This window comes from Triturus cristatus, chromosome 3_2, assembly GCF_964204655.1.
Source record: "Triturus cristatus chromosome 3_2, aTriCri1.1, whole genome shotgun sequence".
In the NCBI taxonomy this organism is placed as follows: domain Eukaryota; kingdom Metazoa; phylum Chordata; class Amphibia; order Caudata; family Salamandridae; genus Triturus; species Triturus cristatus.
The window spans coordinates 610,910,904-610,936,677 of record NC_140584.1 but is presented as its reverse complement, the minus strand read 5'-3'; positions in this window follow the sequence as shown (position 1 = coordinate 610,936,677).

The window sequence follows — 25,774 nt, the reverse complement described above, 5'->3', positions numbered from 1 at the left end:
GTTGCTTTTTCATTTATTTTTCAGAGGGGGGCCGCGTGGCCCCCCTCCTCCCAGGCCACTTCTGGCCCCGGGGACCCCAACACCCGGGCCGGCCTTATCTGTTGGGGACCGTGGGGGGACCCCAATTCCCCCACGGTCCCGCTGGCTCTCCGCCTCCTGCTGACATGCAGCTCCCCTTATGGAAAACCAATTATGCTTTGCTTCATTGAAGCAAGAGCAGGTTTCCCTGCTCTCACTTCAATGAAGCAAAGCAGTTTGCAATGACAGGGCGGGAGCCACGCAGCTCCCACCCTGTCATTGCAAACAGCAGTGTCCCGGGGGTGAGCAGCCAGGGACACTGCAGGAGCCGGCCCTGGGGGGTGGCGGTCCCTAGGGCCATGAAGGACACCAGGAGGGGGGCCGCGCGGCCCCCCTCCCACCTATTGCACAGCCCCAGGGAGGTGGTGGTCCCCAGTGCTCGGGGGTCCGTTACGGACTCCGAATTTGAATATTAGTGCCCCGGGGAGGTGGTGTCCACGGGCCGTGTGGGGGGCTCGAGCCCCCCCCACAGGTGTATTTAAAAAAAAATAAAAGCCCTGGGAGGTGGCAGTCCCCAGGGCAGCCAGGGGGCTGTGCCCCCGCAAAATAATTAATAAAAGTTCCATGGGGTGGCGGTCCCTGGGGCTTGGTGGGGCCTTGGAGGCCCCCCATACATTAAAAATAAGAAGCCCCATGGGGTGGCGGTCCCCAGGGCTGCGGGGGGCCATGTGCCCCTGCAAATATTTATGGAAAGCCCCAGGGGGTGGCAGTCCCTGGGCCCCCGCAATTACATTCTCGCATGCCCCCAGGACTTGGCCCACTTGGCCGAAATTCACGCTGGGTGCTTTTTTTTGCCCTGAGGGTCTTGTGGGACCCCCTGAGCAGGCCTAGGGGGTCAGGGCATTTCTACCCTGCCCCCTTTTCTTTTTTTCACCTTTGTTTCCCTGTTTTCTTGTGCCTTGGTCACCGAAGCACAAGATGGCTGCCAACACTTCCTGGTTTGGAGTGTTGACAGCCAATTAGAATAAATATATATATATATCACTAAAAAAACAAAGGTTACAGGGAAATTATAGTAAGGCTGATATTTCACTCATACAAAACAAGAGAAATTCAGCAGTTATAGTTAGCTGAGCTAAATATAACTCACACCCCCGCAATGCACTGCTTATGACCTCACATATTACAGCACTCATGACATGGTCAGTGACGTCACTGAAGACATCTCAAATTACATCACTGATGACATCATCCACAGAATCTCTGATGCACACACTCATACCCCAATATATCCTTTCATACACCCATTTTAACTTCCACAGTACCATTCTCAAAACCATTGACACACCCATACCAGTACTTACACACCCGCTCACTGATTCATAGGTTTACACACACATCTACTCACTCACCCACAGAGTCAATCACACAGCCACTTAATCACCTATACAGTTATACACACACCCACTCACTTGTTCATACCAAAACTAACACATATTCAGTCACCTATACAGTCACTGAAAAAGCACACACTCACCCTTACAGCTACTCTCACAATCACTCACTCACACATAGTCTGTCATATACTCCTATCAAATATGCAGTTACTTACCCATATACCACCTACACATGGACTCAGTCACCGACACAACCTTACACACACTCACTCACCCATACAGCCCTTGACAGATATACTCACTAGCCCCTACAGCCATGGACTCACCCACTCACTCATCCATACAGGCAGTCACACACCCTCTCACCCACACACACAGTTATTCAAACACTTATACATGTACTTATACAACCAATCATTCACATATACAGCAACTCACGTAACCATTCAGCAACTTACACACCAACTAACACACTTATACAGACATTCACACAACCAGTCACTCACCCATAAATTCACTGTGACACCTAATCATTCACTTATACAGTCAGCCATGTAACCACTAAATCATACACATACTCTCACTGATTCACCAATACACCTTGGTATATATATAAATATATATATATATATATATATATATATATATATATATATATATATATATATATATATATATATATATATATATATATATATATATATATATATATATATATATATATATATTTCATATTCATAAACTGTTTAAAAACAGTCATAGTCACTGGATGATGTCATCAGTGATATCATTTGAGAGGTCATCAGTGATTTCATCAGTGATGCCACTGAGCATGTCATGACTGATTTAATATGTGAGTTCATAAGCAGTGCATTGTGGAGGTGTGAGTTATAATTAGCTCAGCTAACTATAACTGCTGAATTTCTCTGGGTTTGTATCAGTGAGATGCCAGCCTAACTGTAAAGTCCCTGTAACCTTTGTTATTTTCTGTGAATTTCTAAGGTTTTTTAATTCTATTTCCTAACCATAACGTCCCAGAAACCTTTGTTTTTTTCAGTAAATTTGTAAGGTTTTTTAAATGCTAATTCCTAACTATAACATCTCTGTAACCTTTCATCTATTCAGTAGATTTCTAATGTTTTTTTATTCTATTTCATAACTATAACGTCTGTGTTTCTTTTTTCTATAATTAGATATTGAACATTACATCTGCATGGTGCACCGCTTATTGTTGTATTTGTCATCTATTTATTTAAAAATTACATTATTAATCTTATTTCAAAATATTTTAGATTTTCACGATGACTTCGCTTTTGCCAAGGACACACAGTGAATAGCGCATGTTTTTCACAAAGTGTAAAACACATTATAGACATTTTTTACATGTAGTTTGAGTCTAGCTGTTTAGAAAGATATTCATTTAACTATCCCTTCTGTATTCATTTGTCGTAAAAACTATATCAGAAACACATTTTCCTTCTTCACAGCAACACCTGGTTCTGATGACATCAGTAGTCATGAATACAAATGCCATAGTGTAAAACAGATATATAAACATATTTTACATGAAGTTTGAGTCTAGTTTTTTAGTAACATATTGGTTTAACTTTATTTTAACAACACAATTTAACATAAAAAACAGTTTCAAAAAATTACTAACATTGGAACTCATAAATACAACATAACTTCCAAACCAAGAAATGTAATTGCTTTGCACAGTTTCCTTTATGAAAAGAAGTACACACCCATTTCTCCCTTCTTGAACTTTCCAGGTACTGGTTAGTTTCTTGTAGGAGCTGTCCCAAACTTATTTTTAAAATTGTGGTGGTTTTTAACTTTTTTTCTTAAGCTATTTCTACCTCCAGCCCTTGCTCCTGGTGACAAAGTTCTAACTGAAGTGCAGAGAAGAAGCAGTGAAATGTGACCAGAACTAAAGCGTTTTGCTACCTTCTGCATGACTATAACAGCATCGCTGGTAAGCAGTCAGTGGATTTAATTTTCTACAATGTCAAAAATTATAGTTATTAATTTGTATGCTTCTGTTATTGCCACAGTTCAAGCACTGTGACATTTTTTTAACAAAGAAGAATTTATTAGATTTCATTTTGAACATTAGGCAACCAAAACAAGATACAGTGGTGAAGTGGAGACGTTACTTATTAGATGCAACTTAAGGCTACCGGTATATAGTACCTCTGTTTCGTTTTTATATGTAGTAACAGAATGTAGTCCTATTATGTTTAATAAATTCCATTCCTCCAGTTAAAAAGAGTCTTTTATCTCTAACAACTTGCTGTAGAGAATACCCCAAATAGGCCGAATAATGTCTCAGAAATTCATTATTCATAAACATGTCAACACAATAACATATTTTGTTATCCTAAATTGTCCCTAGAACCTCAGTTCTAGAAATAGGACATATGAGTTTGTTAGCTTTCTATCTAGTCTTGATTTTAATGACACCTCTATGTTATTGCACTCTGTCCAACCTGTTTGGCATTTTTAATATCTTGTGGAGTGTGCAGAGTTTATATTAACCCCTTTCATGAAATAAGTTTGCTATAGTTGTGAAACTTCTTTTTAAAATGGAAATCTGTCCAGCTATAAAGTTCATAATTTCAGTTTCTAATTTAATACCATCCAATCTGCATTATTGTAGCATGACTATGACATATTTCCAATCTGTTTGTAATACCAACGTACACCTAAGGTCTAATCTACAGTTTGGACTATATCTTTATGGCATTTTTGGTTACATTTTCAAAGGCCACAGCTTTACAATCTGGTAATATCAAATAGAGGACTCGTTCTGAATTAATTTCAGTGCTACATGTGAATTCACAATGTTCACAATTATTATTCCACTTAATACTTAAACCAAATAGTTCATTGATATTCACATCCTCATACTCCAATAGTCTTAGCATTACCATTTAAAATTATTGAGCATTCTGCTGAACATTTTGAGAAAACACTACTAATCCAGTACAGTACTGTACCTTTTAGACCTTTCTCTATTGGTATTAACTTGCCTATTTTCGGCTCCATACAGACTATAGCCTGAAATGGATGTATACTTTGAATAAGAATTGATTCATAAACATTTAAAACCTTGAAGTGGTTCTGGAATAGTAGCCAGTATGGACTTGCTATGCACAGCTCCAGCTAGCATTTTATTATCGTATAATTTATTTTAACAGTTTAGACCTGGGCGAAGATTTCCGTTCCGCTCGCGGTAGTTGCGAAGTTTTGGCATTTCCGCGTTCCGCGGAGAACGCGGAGATGTCGAAACTTCTGCGATACGCGACTACTAACTTCACGTCCGCACTCGGGCCGGAAATTCCGGGCCGGAGGCAGGGCTTCCGGGCCGGAGGCGGAGCTTCCGGCCCGGAGGTGGGGATTCCGGCCAGTGGCGGAGATTTAGCCATGGCCAAAATCTCCACCTCCGGGCCGGAAGCTCCGCCTCCGGGCCAGAAGCCCCGCCTCCGGACGGAATTTCCGGCCCGAGTGCGGATGTAAAGTTAGTAATCGTACATCCATTCTGTGAATACCAAAAGTAGTAAATGCATTCTGTGAATACCAAAAGTAGTAAGTGCATTCTGTGAATACCAAAAGTAGTAAGTTTAGGATTTTGTCTTAAGTTAATTCTGTGAATCGGGCCCTAAGTGCCTGAGTAATTGAATATGCGCGTAGACAGTGCATAAGTGAATCGATGAATGCCTTAGTAATGACTGACTGATTTTATGGGTGCCTGATTAGTGCATGGCTTACTGTGAAAGTACCTCCATTGTTGCTAAATATATAACAGTTGTGACTATATCTATGACTCATCATTTAAGTCATCCTGTCAGTATGAAAATACCTGTTTGAGTGTATATATCCTTTTTTACTGAGCTATGTGTGAGTGAAGTCTAGATATTGCACTTGATATATAATTGTATACATGGCTCTCTAGGAGCATACATTCTAAAACTGAAAACAACAATTCTCACTTTTTCAAAGGACAAAATCTTTTCTTAATGGCATACCTACATTATTTCTCAAATATTTCTTGTGTCTTTAAAACATATATTCCCCATTTTTCAAAGAAATGTTGCATACCAATTGAAGCTAGCTTTCAAGAGACATTCTGCACTATTAACCTCCTCTATTTTAAATAGAGCATGTTTAAAGAAGTGCACCACCCTCACCATATACATGAAATTTTCAGCAGCCTTAAAGAACATAGATCACTATGTAAGCATATATGTGATTTCATAATAGATATACAGCTTCAGGCCCTCTTTCCAAAAATATATAGTTCTCCACATCTTTAAGTAAACTCAAGACTATCTGCAACCAGAAAAAACATATCTCACCATACATACCTAAGAAGTATTACCACTTTATAATTCATATACACTCACAGCACAATTTCTTATGTTTTATCCATGACTACACTACTCCTATTTAATATTATCACTAAAAGTATTACAGTTCCCAGAATGCAAATAACATAGATCTGTCTGTTCTGCACATGATGCTTGGACACTTAAAACATTGTCATTTTTAAAGGCATTGCTTATGGTAACTTTCAACAGTAGTAACATCTTAATCACATACCTTCATACATAACTGTGATACTCTTTTTAATCAAACTCTCATATATATCTTGATTTCTAACATACATTTTTTAAATCATTTAATATTTATATATATACCAATGAATTGAGTTTGTAGATTGTATGGGTATTTTAGCTCTTTTTTGATAGTTTTAAAACTGGTAAATGTAAATGTAAATGTATGTGTCTTGTAAAGCGCACTGCTGCCCTGAGGCGTCGTGGCGCTGTAGACCGCTGGGGAACCCGTCCTGGCTATCCCTGTGAGATGGTCCCTCCAGGGTATCTCCAAGGTGAAACCAGGCATCCCCGGCGAATGTGGGGGGCCGTTGTGGAGATGAGGCAAGCTAATGCCCAGAGTTGCCGAGTGTGTTCCTGGTTAGAGTAGGAACCGAGGCGAGAATTATCGAGTCCATTTTGACCCTGGTCCACGACCCTGCCGCGTCGGGAATTGAACCCTGGTCCCTGGCCGATTCTCTGCTTACGGATCGGCCGCCTCTAACCAGTGAGCCACACCTCTCCACTCTCCTGGTAAAATTTGTAAAAACAAAGCAGACGAATGGTACACAACTTTCATAGAAAGCAACTATAAAATGGCAATCTCTTCAGCTTTCCACTCTATTATCATGAGAAAGGCAGCAAATTAAATCTTGTATCTCCACTTGTGAATGGTTAGCATCTGTTAACCCATTCCCTCTCTTTCAAAATGAGGTTCCTGTCTCCGCTTGTTTGTGATGTTTTTTGCGATGATTGCTGGGAAATCGCAAAAAAAAAACAGGAGTCTAAACCTATATTTAGTTTCAGTTTTTTAAAATTTGAATAGTACACAACAGTTTATTACATAGTCCTGAAATTTACATTAAAGTTTGCCATTACTTAAATTGTGTCATAACTCCTCAACTTTAAAAAAACTGTTCTGTTTCTTCAACACCCTTCCCCCAATACGATCTCAGCTCAGTGTACCAAGCAACCCAGTGGAACCAGTAGGTCACAAGTTCACAACAAATTCTAGAAGGAACATGCTACTTCAAAAAGAGATATAGCACATGTGGGTTGCTCTCCAGACGGCTCAGTGCGGAACCCTGGGGAACCCCGCAGAGCAGTGGTTTCTCAGCAGAGATGAAAGGGTGGAGAAAGACTTGTGACCGGTTAGCCAGAAAATATGGAATTCAGGGAAGGACCTTACCCTCAATAACCAGGTCACTTAGGGGCATATGTATCAACATCACCATTTGCGATTCTCAAATAGCGATTTTTAAAGAATCGCTATTTGAGAATTGCAAAACGGGATATATTTAAAAAATTGCAAACTTTTTGCGATTTCTTAAAATTCCTTAATTGCGATTAGCAAATTGCGAAATCGCAATTAAGGAATACCTGCCCATTTATTTCTATGGGCCAGGAGACCCATAGGAATGAATGGGAAGTAATTCTCAAATAGCGAATCGCAATTTGCTAATCGCAATTTGAGAATAATTTCAAAGGTGCAAGGGTGTCATGATGACACCCTGATGCACCCCTGAAATGAGCATGTGTGTGCATATGGCACACATACATGCCCTAAGGGCATGTATGAGCGCCACGTGGCACTTTGTAAAATTCAAAAAAGTGCATTTTGAAAGGAAATCGCAAATTACCACCAACTGAAAGTTGGTGGTAATTTGTGATTTCTTGAGGCTAATTCGCACAACTTGGGTGCTTTGTACATATCATTTAAGAAATCGCAATTTGCAATTCCTTAAATGCTTATGCAAAATTAAAAAACCGCTAAAATAGCAATTCCTTAATTTTGCGATGGGATTTGGCTCATACATCCCGATTACCGATTTTTTAATCGCAAACGCAGTTATTTTGCAAATCGCAGTGTTTGCGATTAAAAAATCGTTTGATACATATGCCCCTAGGTCTGTTAATGAGAGTGGGCTGGGCAACCGTATCGAAGGCCACGGACAGGTCGGGCAGCATAAGCATGGCTGTTTTGCCTTGGTCGACCTTCTTGCGTACACTTTCGGATACTTCAAGGAGGGCGGTCTCCGTGCTGTAGCCAGCTCTGAAGCCGAATTGGGAGTCGTGGAAAAGATTCCTAGATTCTAAGTCACTCTACAGTTGCTCATAAACTATTCATGGAACTGTTCGAGGATTTTAGCTGGTGCCAGGAGCAGGGAAATGGGTCTGAAGTTTTTTAATTCAGCCGTGTCGGCATCTGGTTTTGTAAGGATCGGCAGGAGGTAGGCTTGTTTCCACACTGCAGGGAAGATTCCTGAGCTCAGAGAGGAGTTCCAAATTTGATATGACGGACGTTAATGCATGGTGCCAAAAGTTTAAAGAACTGTGCCGGGCAAGGATCACCCGGTGACTCGGATTTACAGGACAGTCATTTTTGCAATGAATCAGCAAGAGAAAACGGGTGGAATTTAGTAAGCGTGTCATAATTGTCGGGCGAGGTAGTGAGCTCAATGGTAGTTTGAAGAGGAGTAAAGGTGCTGTAGATAGCTTGAATTTTGTCTTGAAAAAAGTCAGACAGACTAGTACAGGGGGAAGCAGAGGGGAGAACTGTACTGGCAGTGGCAACAGGCCTTACAAAGCCTTGGACAATTTTAAAGAGAAATTTTGCTGAGTTGCCAGCAGAACTGATCTGATTGGAGTAATAGACCCTGATAGTGTTGCGCATAAGTTTGTGAACCTTTTTTAGAGCTTTCCTATATGCCAGTTTGGCAGAGGGGTCATAGGATTGTCCCCAGGAACGCTCCATTTTTTTGAGGTGACTTTTCTCAGGGCGAAGTTCAGGGGAGAATAAGAGGGCTGAGGGTCTCTGCCTGGAGGAGGTGATCGATCTGAATGCTGTCTAAGGCTTTGGACATCCAACTATCAAAGCTCACTGCAACTATGTCAGGTTTTCCTGACAGCTGGAGAGATGTAGTAGCGAATGCAGGTGTCATGCTTTTACTGGTGGCATTGCGCCACACTCTCCTTTTTCCTAGGGGTTGGTGTGGTCTGGGACTAGGGTGATTGACTTCCACAGTGAAAGGTTTGAGAAAATGGTCCGACCAGGTGAGCTGTAAAGGGGGCACTGTTTTTAAATTGGGGTTGTTCGTAAAAATAAAGTATGGCCTGCTATGTGCATCGGGCCGTTAACTAGCTGTGTGAGGTTAAGGCCATTGTTAGTTTCGGCCAGTTGACTGGTTTTGGTGCAGTTGTCATTCTCAATATGTATTTGAAACCGCCTAGGATCGTGAGTCAGGCGTGCTTGAGCGAAAGATCAGCTGCAATGTCATAGAGTTCTAGCAGATGAGAGTCCAGTGAGTTGGGGGTTTATACACTAGGATGCCGGCCATCAAGAGGTCTGAAGCAATTTTTTCAGAAAAGAACATGGCTTCGAGAGGCCCTATGTTAGTGATCTTTCTGTAAGAGATTTCCCAGCCAACTCGAAGAATCAATGCCACCCCACCCCTGGTTTTGTTTCCAGCCCTGTTAACCCCAATCAGCTGATAACCATCCGGAATGGCTAGTGCAAGGTCAAGATTTAAGCTATCTTTAATCCAGGTTTCGGTGAGGAACGTAAGATCCCACGTATGCACATCCAAGGAAAGCCAAATTTCATCAGCATGTCTTGGAAGGGATCTGCAGTTGACCAGGCAGGCCTTTATGAGAGGGGAGTGAGTCAGTGCGAGTATCTCCACCCTGTACCCAGACGTGGGCTTTCACACTCATTTGCAGCCCCGGAAACCATTCCCGATAGATAAAATGGCGGCTGCAACTTTCTATTCAGGTTGTGACGAGCCAATCAGAGCATTGCCGTTGCTGCATGCATTCGCGAATCATCGCTAAACCTTCGCGAAATATCCATGGACAGAGATATCACTATAATTTTAGAGTTACATTTCTCAAAAAACTACTGAACAGATTTACATCAAATAAGTAAAAGGAACTTCCTTTTCCTATGGAAACTATAACTACTTACTGGCAACCGTCGAGCAGGTTCTCTTCCCTGTCTAGCATGTCCACCCAGCGGTGCGCCGGCTGCTGCTGCGTGCACTGGATGCCAGTGCTGTGGTGCACACATTGTAGCGTTTGGCCCCAGAGCATCCAATGTTCCCACAGAGCATAACCCTTACTGGGCCTGTTGGCAACATGCGGAGGAGTTGGCGCTGCTGAACAATGAAAATGATTGAGGTCACCTCTGCCTCCCCAAAGATGGGACAGGGTGAACCCCTGTCTGCCTACATCGCCCACAACATGGTGCGGGTGGCACTGTCTGCTTCAGCCATGATGATGATTCAGGACTGGAGGGAGTCATAATAGGATGGAGTGGAAACAAAAGGACAGAGAGGATGGGTCAGGAAAGGAAAACAAAAACCAAAGTTAAAAATGTCACAGAAAAGACACACAAATGTAACATACAAAGAGAAAGTCTGACAGTAATAAAAATAAGTAAAGAAAAGGTTGGATTGGGAAGTAGGTGATCAGATGGGGTGTATTGGGTTGGACTGGAGTTGGAAAACAAAAGCAGTAGGGAGACCACCACCTTCCTGGGGAATCTATTTAAAAGAATGTGTGGGAGGCCCATATGACCTCTGCTGCTGCCCAGTGGAACCACCACCTCCCCAGGACTTATAATTTTATAAAGATGGGGGCGCCTTTTGGACTCCCCCTGCCCCAGGGACCGCTACCTGCCTAGGAATTTACTTGATAATAATGCGAGGGGCAGCACAAATGCCCCTTGCAGCCCCAGGGGCCACCACCTCCCAGGGCTTTAATTAGATATAGTGCTGGACTATGTGGACCCCTTTGAGCCCTGGGGTCGCCACCTCCACAGAGCTTTAATTAGACAGTCATAAGCTTTTATTCGATATGCAAGATATCTTGTAAGCACATTAAAAGATACAATTATTACAATAAACACAAAAAAAAACAAAAGCTACAAGAAGCCAGTATGAAATTCATAAAAAGATAAAAGGACGTAAAGTGCCCGTTAATAAATTAGCTAAAAAGGAATTAAACAGCTACTGACAATCTCTTACAACGAATAAGCCAAGACCACTTTAAAAATTTTGCAATTCCACAAACTAAAGGGGGGGAAGTGTCCGTGGTTAGGATACGCAAGGCTTCTAGGTGGCTACGTGTGCCCATATTTCGACAGAGGGGTTTCAACCAGGAACTCCTAGGCCTTGCATAATCCGGGCATACAAATAAGACATGCACAATGGTCTCAGCCTTGCTTGGGCAACACGCACAGTTGGGAGAAATACGGGCCGCTGGTGACCAACTCGATACCACTGCACCTAGGGGGAGGGATCCAACTCTAAATTTAAAATAAAGGGCTCGGTCAAAGGGGAGAGTGATCAAGTCCAGGTAGGGTTCAAAAGCCACAATGTCTTTAATTTGCAAAAAGGCGACAGTGGACTTGCAGTGGTTAGAGTTTGTAATTAGACGCTCCGCACACCAATTCCAATAAAGCGCCTTGACAACTTCTTTTGGAGGGGCTGAACGTGATGACCAACAGCCTCCTAGACCGATCTTCTCCAAAAGTTTTTTGGTTTCTCTTAGCCACTTTATCTTGGCCCAGCCCCCCAAGCTCATTATTTCCCCCAGGGCATCAGCATAGGACTTTAGTTCTTCACCCCTCCAGATTCGTGTCCATAGCAAGAGCGGGCGAAGCTGGGCCTGGTCTTTAATGTTTTTACAGCCCGTGTCCAACCGAACTGGTACAGATGGTGTGCTCAGGGGCACGGAGATAAGAGATTTCAATAGCTTACTCTCCGCTGTCTCTAGGGCGTTCAAACGACAGTGGCCCCACAGTTCTGCCCCGTACAAGGCTGATGACACTACTTTAGCCTTGTAGATATCAATTACTGGGGTAAGTGATCTCCTTGGAGAGGCCCTGAACTCCCTCATGAGGGCACCTCCCACTCTCCTGTGACTGAGGACCATTTTATCAATATGATTAGCCCAGGACATCCTATCCGTGATCCGAATACCGAGGTAATCGAATTCGGCTACTTTCTCTAGGGGGATCGAATTAAGTGTGGGTGGACGGCCCAGTTTCTTAGGAGGATTTAGGACTAGATATTTTGTTTTGTCCACATTTATTGTTAATCCTCTAGCAGCACAGAACTCCTGAAATCGCGTTAGTAATTTCTGGAGGCCTTGAGGGGTCTTCGAAATCAGGAGCGTGTCATCCGCAAAAAGCAGGGTGGGGATACGGACTCCTCCGAGACAGAGGGCGTCGGCTGGTTCTTGTTGTAGATGTTTTACCACCCCGTTCACATATAGTGAAAATAGGGTGGGTGCCAAGACACAGCCCTGTCTTACGCCCCTGGACACTGGAATCTTCTCAGTGAGTTCTCCGTTTTTACCCCAACGGACCTGAGCAAAGGTATGGGCGTGAAGGCTAATGAGAAGGGACAAGATGTAAGGGGGTAAACCCAACTCATAAAGTACCCTCCAAAGGTCTTCCCGGGGTACTAGGTCAAAGGCAGTCTTCAGGTCTATAAAGGCCAAATAAAGACTACCCTTGCCCAGTTCCACCACCTTCCACCCCAATAATACCAACCTAAATACCTGCTCTATTGTCCCCATTCCAACCCGAAAACCTGCCTGAAAGTCTGACAGGATTTTGTTCTCCTCCACCCAGTGGAGAATCCTTCCAAGGATAGCTTTACCAGCTATCTTTTGGGTGGAGTCAATCAGACTTATAGGTCGGTAGTTCCCCGGTGCTTCCCTGCACCCTTTTTTATAAATCGGGACCACCACCGCCCCTTTCCAGGATTCTGGCACTGCCCCTCCCATCATGATATCATTTAGTAGAGCTGCTATGACCTGTGCCCATTCCGCTGGATATGCCCTCATAAGGTCCCCCGGGAGGCCATCGGGGGCCGCTGCCTTGCGAGGGGCTACCCACCCTATAACCCCCTCAATCTCTAACGGAGTGAAGAGATCATAGGCATGAGGTTCAGTTATTCGAGTGAGGTCCATCCCCACATTACGATCCCCATCTGGAGGGAGGTATAGGGACCCAAAATGCTTTACCCAACTTTGAGGCGGGATGTTACAGGGTCTCACAAGTGCATCGGGGTTTTTCCGTGTATTTATAAGATGCCAGAAAGCCCTTGAGTCCCTAATTTTACTGGCCTGAAGCAGGTCTTCCCAGTATTTGTCTTCCCACTCCCTCCTGGCAAGTTTAAGGGACTTATTGTAGGCCTTCCTTGCTTCCTGTATCGCAGTACGGGACTTAACTTTGATCGCCTCAACTAGCTTAGCCTTGTAAACCCTACATGTTTGGGTATACCAACCATCGACTGGTTTTTTAGAGTGTTTGTTACCCAACTTGTTATGGTGTAATGTAAAGACGTTAGTTAAGGCTTCTACCAGGGAGACAAAGAGCCCACTCACTCTACCCACCCCTTCTGAGGAGATTCCAAGGTTTGATACCATGTGGTTTAGGTGAAATTGTATTTCTTCTACCTTTCCCTCTGATAAAACCAATTTGGCCCATTTTATTCGTCTACCACAAGGGGAGACTTCAGAGTCATCCGGTGGTGCTGCTACCCGATTTATATTATCCTTACTTGGGTGTCGCCACCACTGGACCATACTTAAAGAAAGCAAGTTGTGGTCACTTTCAGTCGAGGGTACCACCTGCATGTCCCTTACATAAGGCCATAGACATACGTCCACTAAAAGATAATCTAACCTAGAGGTATGTCCTGGCCTATTGTACGTGTGGGCGCCCAACCTATCCGAGGGTGTCCTCCCATTTGCTGCCCTTAGGTTGAATTCAAGGCTCAGGGAGTATAACTGGAGCGCCACTTCTGACCACCTTCTAATCGGTGGGATTTCCAGAGCCGGAATCCCCCACCTGGTATCCTCCTCTTCTTGGTCGAGGGAAACGTCCAAGCCCAAGGGCTCGAACGTACAGTTCATATCACCGGCAACCAATGTACGAGACTTATATGGGGTATTGTTTAACAAAGTCTCGAGGAGAGATATTACAGGAGACTTTCTCCCGCCCACGGTTCCCCGGGCATAAACATTATAAACATTTAAGACAACTCTTCCCCTTTGATCTATTAGGGTGATGTTTTGTATGTCAGGGGAACCTGTGGGGAACTCCGTGATTCTACAATCTAGAGAAGCCGCGACCCAAATAAGGAGGCCACCCGCTGGACGCCCCCTCCCTGAATCCGAAACCTGCGCAGGGGAAGAATAGGAAGAAAAGCCCACCCTATGGACCGGCACACAACTCCATGTCTCTTGGAAAAGGCACAGGGAGTGCTCGTCGACCGAAGCAATAAAATCCGGTAGAGCCAGTTTTCTTGCGATCCCTGCGACATTCCAGCTGAAAACCTTAAGGTCTAGGTCCGTCACAGCTGGAGTGTCGCAGGGCGCCGGAATGCCCCTGCCTGTAGGCCTCCTCGGAGAAACATGAGGGGAGCGGGGGTCATACAAGGTGGGTATAGAGTCGCCTATCCCACTTGTAGGATTTCTTTTGCTAAGTGATAATACTTCCGCTGAATCTGCTCTAAACCCAATTTCCAGTCAAATAGGTCCTGCTGGCCACAAATGTTTCTCCCTAGTATTCCCTGAAACCCCAGCCCAATTCTGGCCAAGAGCAGGGGGACTTAAGCTTCCTCCAGTAGAACCAACAATTTGCCTGGGGTAAAAGTAGGAAAGATCTACCACTTTAACCCCCGGAACCCCCATACTTATAATAGGGGTGCAAATCGATGGTACCACTCTTGGATCTTGAAAATTTATGATTATACAATCCCCCTCCTGGGTTTTTTTCCCCTGCCCTACCCAGTCCACTCTGCGGACACTTAGGATAATGCCATCCACACCCAGCGGGATTGGCTTGTTTGCCTTCAGCCAGTGGATACACTTATTCTTAAGTGATTGATGATTTTCCAACTGGCCGTCCTTTAGAGGGGGCACATTGACCATGACTGCAGCAAAAGGTTGACAGTCTGGTGGGAGATTTACTGGGGGGATCCGTCGTACTGGCTTACTGGAGGCCAGTGAAGGGGTAGATATAGTGGTAGGATGGGGAACAGGCCTAGGGGCTTTCTCTAGGGCTAACCTGTTAGAATTGCTACATGCCCCTGGTTTTTGGGGAACTTCCATTTTGCCACTAGCTTCCTGTGACTGCTTTTGTTGGAGAGACTTAGGCTTATTTTTATCAGGCTCTATGTGAGTTAGTGAACCCTTTTGCTGTGGTCCTGCTTTGGGACCGGGGGGAGATATGAGAGCTGGAATTAATGGACTATTAGAAGCACCCTTGTTAAGACATATTGGGTGCTTAGGGTCTCTCTGAGATAAAGGCTCGTTCCCATTTACACCCAAGTCCTTAATTTCAGTCACTCTAATTATTTGTTTAACTATTGTTTTAAGTGAATGAAAGCCATCAAGGGTTGATTGCTCAAGTTTGTCTATCCTTTCCCCAAGGCCTTTAACTTGTATTAGCAACGGATTCAAGAGGCTGTAGACCTTCTCAAAAATATTTTCAGCCGTTGCTAAGTCAAGAAGCTTTAAAGGCTTCACAGTATTTGCATCTGGGTATAACTCCACGGAAGGATTCAAAACATCCCCAGTTATGTCAGATTCATTCACTATAGCCTTACCCCCTGTGGTTCTCATACCTACTCCAAAAGGCTTTCTTAAGCTTTGGTAAAGAGCGGCCTGTCTGACTGGGCAACCCTTTTTGCGTTTTCGAGCCTTTTTGCTTAGGGGCCTATTCTCCTGTCTAATGATTGGAGTTTGGGAGTTTTTGGGAGACCTAACTATCTCCCCTTCTGGTAGAGCTAAGGGCGAAGTGAGCGGTGTTGAGGGCTCCAGATAAACGATAACTTCACTTGGGGGATTAATGGATGCTGAAGTGGACTGCTTACCAAGGCCATCAGCCTCCACAGTGACTATGGGAAAAAGAGCAGCCAAATTTTCTAGCCTACCTATATTTTGTTCTATGCCAACCAACTGGGGGGGGTCTATGGAAACACTTGGCACACTAGGAGGAGAAGCGGCTTGCACCTGGGCACTGGACGGTATAAATGATGATGATTGAGCGTCGAACCCCAGGGATGAACGTCTTGAGGGGAGGTAAACCTCAGATAAACGCCGCTCAGACATGGCAATCTCCTTTTCAATCACCGCCGCCACCCTGGTGATAAAACGGTCCATAGTCCCTATAATGGGGCTTGCCGAATTGGGCCCCTTTGCGCCTTCGTTCCTTAACAACTTTCCAGAGCGAGTAGACATAGTAGTCCGGGTACAGAGCGGGGGTATGTACTCACAGTTACTGAAGAGGAAAAGGACGTGGCCCAGCCCAGCCTCCTTCGGCCTCTGACGGCCACAGACGGCCCGCCCTTTGTCCGGCGCGTCCCGCTCGCGTCCCGCGTAGCGGATGGCTCCTCCTCCTTTATGGGACGTGGCAGGGCTAGGTCGGGTGGGCGGGGAGAGAGCACAGGTGTTAGCGAGCACGGGCTCCTGGGACACGGAGTCCCGCGTCGTGCCTCAAGCCCTCCTCGACTCCTTAGAACGCAGCAGCGGTAACAGGCAGCCCCTCTTAGGTGGCAGCGAGGGAAGACACCACCTCAGCAGCAGGTAAGACTCCAAGCGATGCGGGACCCGCGCCAGCGGGTTCCGCGAGGTCTTAAAAGCAGTCCAGGTCGGGTGGGCGGGGAGAGAGCACAGGTGTTAGCGAGCACGGGCTCCTGGGACACGGAGTCCCGCGTCGTGCCTCAAGCCCTCCTCGACTCCTTAGAACGCAGCAGCGGTAACAGGCAGCCCCTCTTAGGTGACAGCGAGGGAAGACACCACCTCAGCAGCAGGTAAGACTCCAAGCGATGCGGGACCCGCGCCAGCGGGTTCCGCGAGGTCTTAAAAGCAGTCCAGGTCGGGTGGGCGGGGAGAGAGCACAGGTGTTAGCGAGCACGGGCTCCTGGGACACGGAGTCCCGCGTCGTGCCTCAAGCCCTCCTCGACTCCTTAGAACGCAGCAGCGGTAACAGGCAGCCCCTCTTAGGTGACAGCGAGGGAAGACACCACCTCAGCAGCAGGTAAGACTCCAAGCGATGCGGGACCCGCGCCAGCGGGTTCCGCGAGGTCTTAAAAGCAGTCCAGGTCGGGTGGGCGGGGAGAGAGCACAGGTGTTAGTGAGCACGGGCTCCTGGGACACGGAGTCCCGCGTCGTGCCTCAAGCCCTCCTCGACTCCTTAGAACGCAGCAGCGGTAACAGGCAGCCCCTCTTAGGTGACAGCGAGGGAAGACACCACCTCAGCAGCAGGTAAGACTCCAAGCGAATTAGAGATAATTGGGGTGCATGCCCCCCGCAGCTAAGGGGACCACTATCTTCCCTGTGCTTCAATTAGAAATAATGAGGGTGCCGCACTGGCCATCAATTAGACAAACATTCTTTCATGGACAGTGCATCTAAATGAATCTTAATTTACCAGTGATCCTGCATAAAAATAATATTAGAATCTTTAGAAAACAAGAATATTACTGACTGAGTCCTGCAACCTCATCACTTGGCAGGTCAAGCAGGTTCTGTTCTTTGTCCAGCATGTTCAACCAGCAGTGCGTCAGCTGCTGCTGGGTGCGCTGGATGCCGGAGCTGTGGTGCAGACATTGCAGCACTCGCCCCCAGAGCGCTCAATGTTCACACAGGGTATAACCCTTACTGGGCCTGCTGCGAACATGCGGGGGAGTTGGAGCTGCACTAAGAAAATTATTGCCATCATCGCTGCCTCCCCAAAGATGAGGCAGGTGACATTCTCTTCTTTATTCATGACTTGAGGGAGTCGTAATGGGATGGGGTGGAAACAGGAGGACAGAAAGGACAGGTCAGGAAAGGAAAACAAAAAACAAAGTACAAAAATGTCACAAAAACACACACAAATGTAATATATAAAGGGAAACTCAGAATGTATTTAACAATAAGTTAAGAAAAGGTTGGATTGGGAATTGGGTGATCAGATGGGGTGGATTGGGCTGGACTGGAGTTGTAAAACAAAAGCAGCAGGGAGAAAGCTAGGCAGGTGTAGGTAAAGGAAAACAGCTGGGGCTTGAGCACCACGTTCTGCTGTTAGTGCAGTTTTTTCAGACCGAAATGCCTTTGCAGTCCTAGATTCCAGCACGAACAGTGTGATGTGCATTTTCCACTATTCACCTGGAATTTTGCTGAGTGAATATGCACGAGTTCCGCCCAGGCCTAAAAATGAGTTGAGGCAAACAACAAATGACAGGGACCATAGAAAATAAAACATATACGAAAGAACATGTCGGGAGAGAAATAAACAGACAAACCAGTCAGCAAAAATTCAAATCAAATAAAGAAGAATATGGTAAACTTCATGTACACATACAGAGATACTACTTTTGAGTAAATTCAATGAACATAAGTGAACTACATTGCAAAAACACTGAAATTAAGTATGCTCAGATTGAGAGGTTTTCACATCTGCAACTCTGCAATTTTCCAAACAAAGTAGATGAGCCTTTTAGAATCCTGATCGGAATATGTAGTATTGTTGTGAGTAAAGAATGATGTATTCACTAGAATATATCCAATATTAAGTCATTTAAGCGCTGGTCTCAAGACCAAAAATATTTTTTCCTTGCTGCAATTGCAAAGGAGAGAAAGTGTGATACATTCATTTTATAATCAGACCAAGTTAATTAATTATTTTCTTTTGCTCCATTAACACCTGACATCAACACTGTATAATCCAAAAATTACATTATGATTACCCGGGACATAGTGAAGAGTTTATATTATTCAAATTTCAAGGATTATTTAGAGGTTGCTGGACAGGGTACTCTGTTGCAAATGTGAAAGAATACGCTGTCCACCAAACTCTTGGTCCACCTGCCTAATTTAGATATTGGTAGATCCTAATTTTTGTTTAAATAGAGTCTCCATTGGCTCAGTTTAGGGAAAGCTCCCTCTGTTGGCACAACAGAGCTAGGGTCATCCGAGGAAGGGCATTACTCTGTCCCCTCTATATAGGGTGGATGATGTGATGTTCCTTTTCTTCTGTCCATCCATCACCAGGAAAAACCTGGTGGTGAGAGAATGAAAAGAAAAAAATGACGACCCCCTGCACACTGGGAAAAAACACAGAGTGTGGTTTGTCATTCGTTTTTTATCTTCTAAAACAAGCTCCAGCATTGGGAGTTTGTTTTAGAAAAACAAAACATATTATAGGTTTGGTGGATGGCTGTCAAAACAGATGGCGGCTGTCCAACCTGAAGCAGCCTCCCTGACAGTGGTTCTTTTTGATGTACAGAGATGACCAACAGCTGGAAGTCATCTCTAAATCTAGCAAATGGTAGTCCATCAGGGCAGGCACAGATAATGTCCTCTGCCACTCTGACGTGTTGAACTTGACTGCCAATGCTGAAATCAGCCCCTAATTAGTTTAGGTAGAAATGTTTTTAGAATCCTTAAACTTTCAACCTATTCACTCATTTGAGAAGTCTATAAAACTTAAATTATTATGATTAATCCTTCTGTCTAAAAACTCCATTTATTTCTTGGGTAAAGCTACCTCACCTTTCAATCTCTGCTATTTAAGCGATGCATCTTTACTTACACTTATTCACGACTCTATTTTTCCACAGCTACCCATGTTCCATCAGTTTTTAAAGCATACATAAAGGATTGAAAGGACATTGCTTCATTCAAATTCTGATCAAGTATAGAATTATATGGGGACTGAGTGGAGGATAGAGGATCCTGCTTGACACTTTTTAGCATGGCCTGAGCGTAGCATTGAAGTTTGAAGTAGTCATGTTTGTTGTTGAACAAGAAAACTCGTATTTTTGCAGCTTATGCAAACATTTAGATCTGCACTGAAATTAATATAATTTTTGACATTTAGTCATTAATAGGATACATTAGAATGATGAGACACTGGTTCAGGGCAAGCAGGTAGGGTACATTTTTCAGATGTCCAGGACTTTTTATGAGACTGTTGGAACAGCAGTACAATGTGCACTTGTTTTTATTGAAGGAAAACATGCTCTGCTTCTGATAATGAAGTACTACTGCAAAACTCTAGCATGCTTTCTGACATCGCCATTATTAAACCAGTCTACACACATCGTTATCAAGCGTGAGTCCACACACACCATCAGCCTAGTGCAAGTCCTCACACACCGCCAGTAAAATGCCAGGCAAAAATCAATACATGTAGATTGTCAGTAAAACTCCAGTTCACCCATACAAAACAAGCTTTGCTTGGTTTATAGTCATTTTCTGCTCCTGCTTGGTGGCAGATGAGCCTAAAAATATTGATTATTGGCTCCCTGACGTGCCATAAACATATCTCTGGTGCCTAGTGGGCTTTCTGCCCTATCTCAGGGGAGGGGCAGATTGAGTGTAAGAACCAATAACTGCCTCCCGGTGTGGCAGAAACACTGTGCCCATTGTTTTTGGTAGCGGGGCATGAACATGTCCGTTCTGGTCAGCCCCACCCCTACACTAAGAAACAAATTGTCTTGGTTCCTAGTGGGCTTTCTGCCCCACCCCCAGTTGAGCAAAGCAGAGGCTATTGGATCACCTGCCCCTAATGGGAGGCAGAAATACATTGGTCCTCATCTATGTGGGGTGGAGGCATAACCATGCCCATTGTGGGTGGCCGCACTCCTCTTTTATAAAAAAAAATCCCTGGTGCCTAGTGGGTTTTATGCCCCATCCCGGGGGAGCAGATTGGGGTCTATTGCATCACCTGCCCAAAAGGGGAGGCAGAAAGACATCGGTCCTAATTTATGTCAAGTGGAGGCATGCCCATTGTGGGTGGCCCCACCACTCTTTTATAAAAAATAAATCCCTGGTGTCTAGTGGGCTTCCTCCCTCACTGGGAGATAGATCGGGGGAAACACAGCCATCTGCCCCCCCCGGGGTAGAAAGACTGTCCCATTATTGTTTGGAGGTGGGGACATTGGCCTGTCTATTTTGGGCAGCCACCCGCCCCTACTTATTAAAAACAAAAGATAAATCCTGGTGCCTAATAGGTTCTTTGCTGCCCCTCGGGGGTAGATCAGGGGCTATTGCCATTTTGGGCAGCCCCACCCCTACCTGTAAGAAAGAACATAATCCCTGGTGCCTATTGGGCTTTCTGCCCCCTCAGAGGGAAATTGGGGGTTTTGCCCCATCTAACCCCCGGGGGGGCAGACAGACTGACTTTATCCAAAAGCGTTGGGGGGAGCAAAAGCCCTTGCCCAAGGGGTGGCTCCCCCTCCCTGGTGTCTAGTGGGTTGATCCCTGCTTGGGGATCATCATCTTGCAGCGATCCACAAGCAGGAATCCACTTGGGACTATCCCCTTTCCAATGATACCTCTTCTATTTGCCTCAGGTCTCGGGCGGCTTAGCTAGCCTCACAAGCACCGAAGCATTGAAAGTGAAATGAGGCGGTCGGCTCATTTCAACTTAGTTTTCAGTCGAATGGCGTCAGCGCACCATGCACGCTGAACATCATTTCACTGAAAACCCAGCACAGCCATGGGACCTGGGTAAGCTATTCTCCAGCTCCCGAGGCTGTTTTGGACAGAAGGAAATCCCTCTGATTCCCTCACCAAAGGGGTTTCCAGTGCCATGTGCACAGACGCACTGGAGCTGTCTGACGCACATGAGCACCATTGCATCGGGAGGTTCCCACGAGTCCAATACATCGAATGGGTTAAAGAATTTCTTAGTAAAACTGAACAGACACTTTATGTGTGTAATAAATGACTTAGCTGCTATTATTGAGTAAAGAGTATATATGCTGCACAATAAATACTCAACTATATGTGCAGCATTAAAGAGCCATGCTGGCGGGTTTGCTACTCTGCAGCATGTTTTTGGAGTATAATTAATTCCAACTGCCATGCTCTCCTCCAGCTCCTTCTTCAATTATTCCCTAAGTTCAAACTTAGGAGCTGATAGAGTTTGACAGATGGGATACTCTGTCACACACGTGGCGGATAATGGATATCCCATCCGCCATCTTACAGTAAAAAATGCATATAATATAAACGATTCACTGTAATACAGCAAACAGGATATATATTTTATTTGTCACATTTGTCACAGAGTATCTCATCTCCTAAACTGTAAATCAGGCACTTTGTCTCACATTACCCCCTGGCCTCCACTGCAAATTATTTCTAACAAATACCTTTCCTTGGCAGTGGAGAAGTAGGGAAAGTTAGTCTATAGGGAGGTAAGTAATTTGGTGATGGAAGAAAATAATTGAAACTATAAAGGCATAATGGAAGGCATGAAACATAAGTCACTTGGGCAGAATAATGTGGCACACACCGAAATAAAATGTATCATTTCGGGTAGGCAAGGACAGAAAGAAAGAATGAGGAAGTGATGCTCTAGTAGGTGACATAGTGGGCAATGGAAAACACATCATGTCTTTGGTTTGAATGCATTGCAAACTTTTTTGTGCCACATTGTTAATTGAAGCAGACACACATTTTGCAACCTACATTGCAGCACTGCATTGGACAGGTAGGTAATGGGTGGGATATCTGCCTTGCTTAACAAATACAGAATCGTCAATAGAAAAGTAAGACCACTTGTCCCTGCCTCTACTGAGACTGCTCCCCCTCCCACGACTGGCTGGGCCTCCTACGATGCACCTGCCTGACTGGCATTTGTGGCAGCACTGGTGGTCTGTGCACCTACAGAAAAACATAATGCACATTTTTTTAGATACAGGATTAATCACCTAAGTAATTATTTATTTTGCATGAAGTACAACAGCAGCTCCTTAATACAGTTAGGTTAGCTATCTGCGAGTATCTTCCATCGAAAGTATCACTTTGGGAGGTTTGTTGGTTAACAACATTTTAAAAACCAGTTAGTCATTGATTTAACCTAAAACTTTTTTCTTCTAATGGAGGTTTAAGACTATGAAAGGATAAGAGTGAAATGCAAAGAAGTGGTGGAAATGAATGAAGAACATATGGTATTTGTTGCTAATTTTATCTCATTCCTGCCACGCTGCACTGTCATGGAAACTGCTAGTATAAGACAACATCGGGGGTCCATGACCATGTCCACTCTAACTCTGTCTCTGTACTTTTTGACTGTTTGATCAAGAAAGCCTTCCCAACCAACAAGTTTGAATACTTGGACCTGGAAGCCTCATTATTATTTTATTTTTTTTAGGCTGCCATAGTGTCTCCTTATTATTGAACAGGAAATGAATAATAAATGGTCTCAGTGGACAATGTAAATATCAAATCATTGCAGTCATGGCACTGGAATCCTCATTATGTTACCTAAAATCTTTTCTCCTAAAAGTACTGTACAAGAAATGTAAATGAGGGGTGAGGAAAAGCGTACAAAGAAAGGGAGCAAAGGAAAGCTACATACAGGAGGAAGTCAGGTTCTGAAACAGGAAATACAGAAAACTCAGGAAAATACAGGGACAACAAACATTAGATTCAGGAGTTGAAGAAAAGTAAATATTATAAATACACATGGCCATAATAATTTTGCTAGTGGGAACAGAAAGTAAGAAATAATAATAAAGAAGACTTACTTGGGCTAGCAGAACCATCTGCCGGGGCGCTGTTGGTGGTGGTGATGGTCCCACCCACCGCGGCGCTCCTTGCCCAGATGTCGTCTTGCCTTTTGGTACTTATGAAAGGAATAAAGAAGATTTTTTTTAAAAATGATTGGTGGTACTGTCTACAAAACAGCATTTTGACTTTTTAAATCAGATAGCCTATTCATAGTTTCCTAACCTAAACTTACATTTTGAACTGTTCATGCATTTCAACAAATGATCCTTGCTTCTCCACGCCTTTTGATGGGTCAAGTTGGTCTCTTTTTGCATATTGCACATCAGGGAGATTGGGACTGTAATGAGCTAGACAAAGCCACAGAGAAGAATGCTAACATCCCTGATATACCAGTGTTGTAATAGTGAGTGTGATGAGATGATATCCCATTTATCAGCACAAGCAGGCTAGCTTACACTGGAATAGAATCCTGGCACTATCATTCACTTGAAGTTCACACCACTCCCGCAGTCCTACACCCTCCCAGTCATCTAGCATCATGCATCACTACTCTGTATATCAAGGGCTTTTGTTGCCTTGCCTCTAAGGGTTGGTTTTTTGCAGGGAGGTGTCCCTTCCTGCACAAAAAGAATCCAGGGTGCCTGCATTGGCGCTAGTCAACACTCGGTGCACCAAAGCAGGGAGAGAGCAGGAGTGTGATATATCTTGCTGAATAAATATTTGGGGCCCGATTCACAGAACTAACTTAAGACAAAACCCTAAACTTACTACCATTTTCGTATTCACAGAAGGCACTTACTCATTTTGGAATTCACAGAAGACACTTACTCATTTCGGTATTCACAGAAGTTAGTAGTCCTAACTTTAGGACTCCTAAATGCCTTCTGTGAGTACCGAAAGTCTTAAAATTAGGATTTTTCTCAATTTAGTAGTAGTAAAGTTAGGTCTCCTAACTTTAGGACTCCTTAATGCCTTCTGTGAATACCGAAAGCCTTAAAATTAGGATTTTTCTCAGTTTAGTAGTAGTATAGTTAGGACTCCTAACTTTAGGACTCCTAAATGCCTTCTGTGAATACCGAAAAGTCTTAAAATTAGGATTTTTCTCAATTTAGTGGTAGTAAAGTTAGGACTCCTAACTTTAGGACTCCTAAATGCCTTCTGTGACTACCGAAAGCCTTAAAATTAGGATTTTTCTCAGTTTAGTAGTAGTAAAGTTAGGAGTCCTAACTTTAGGACTCATAAACTGAGAAAAATCCTAATTTTAAGACTTTCAGTATTCACAGAAGGCATTTAGGAGTCCTAAAGTTAGGACTACTAACTTCTGTGAATACCGAAATGAGTAAGTGTCTTCTGTGAATACCAAAATGAGTAAGTGCCTTCTGTGAATACTAAAATGGTAGTAAGTTTAGGATTGTGTCTTAAGTTAGTTCTGTGAATCGGGCCCGTTGTCTTTGAGGAAGTGCACAAAGATGTCTTGCTGCCCTGCGATGTGTAAAATGTTGATTAAGTCTGGGATCAATGAACTCAGCAAAATATATACATAAACCCTGGTGTAGTAAATCCCATGCTCACTCAATTTAGAACGAAGACAGTGGAGGCAACTGCAAGCACTCTCTGATGCAAAAAGTGCATTTATTTAAGTGGGTGGCACACATTCATATTATTTAAAAACCTCTTGCCTGAACATGGTACCACGCTCATAAATAAACTGTTTTTTTAACCAGATGGCACAAGTGGCTACAATCATTGCTGCAACTGTATATATATATATATATATATATATATATATATATATATATTGTATATCTATATCTATAGCTTTATTTGCATATACATACGCCCATCATGAATAATGAATATGCACACTTATCAACTGGCATAAAATAGATTTGTTTTGTAAAAATACAAAAAATAAAAAACACAAATTATCTATCTAATCTATATGTATGCATGTATGTATTATCTACTGGCGGTCGCCAGTAGATAGTTCTAGTTAGGACCAAGTTTCCATAGGAAATCTCAAAATTCTATTTTGAATAACTTTGGCGCCGATTGACGAATCCTCGCGAAATTTTCAAAACTAATGGGGCGCTCCGCTCCTACCCTGAAAGTCTCGGGGTGATTCGTCAAGCGGGGGCCGAGAAAAAGGGGGGTCCCAAAACGCGTTTTCCCCATGGATTTTTCCATAGGGACTTTAGTCGCAGCTACAGCCCGAACGGCTGAACAGAATTACGTGAA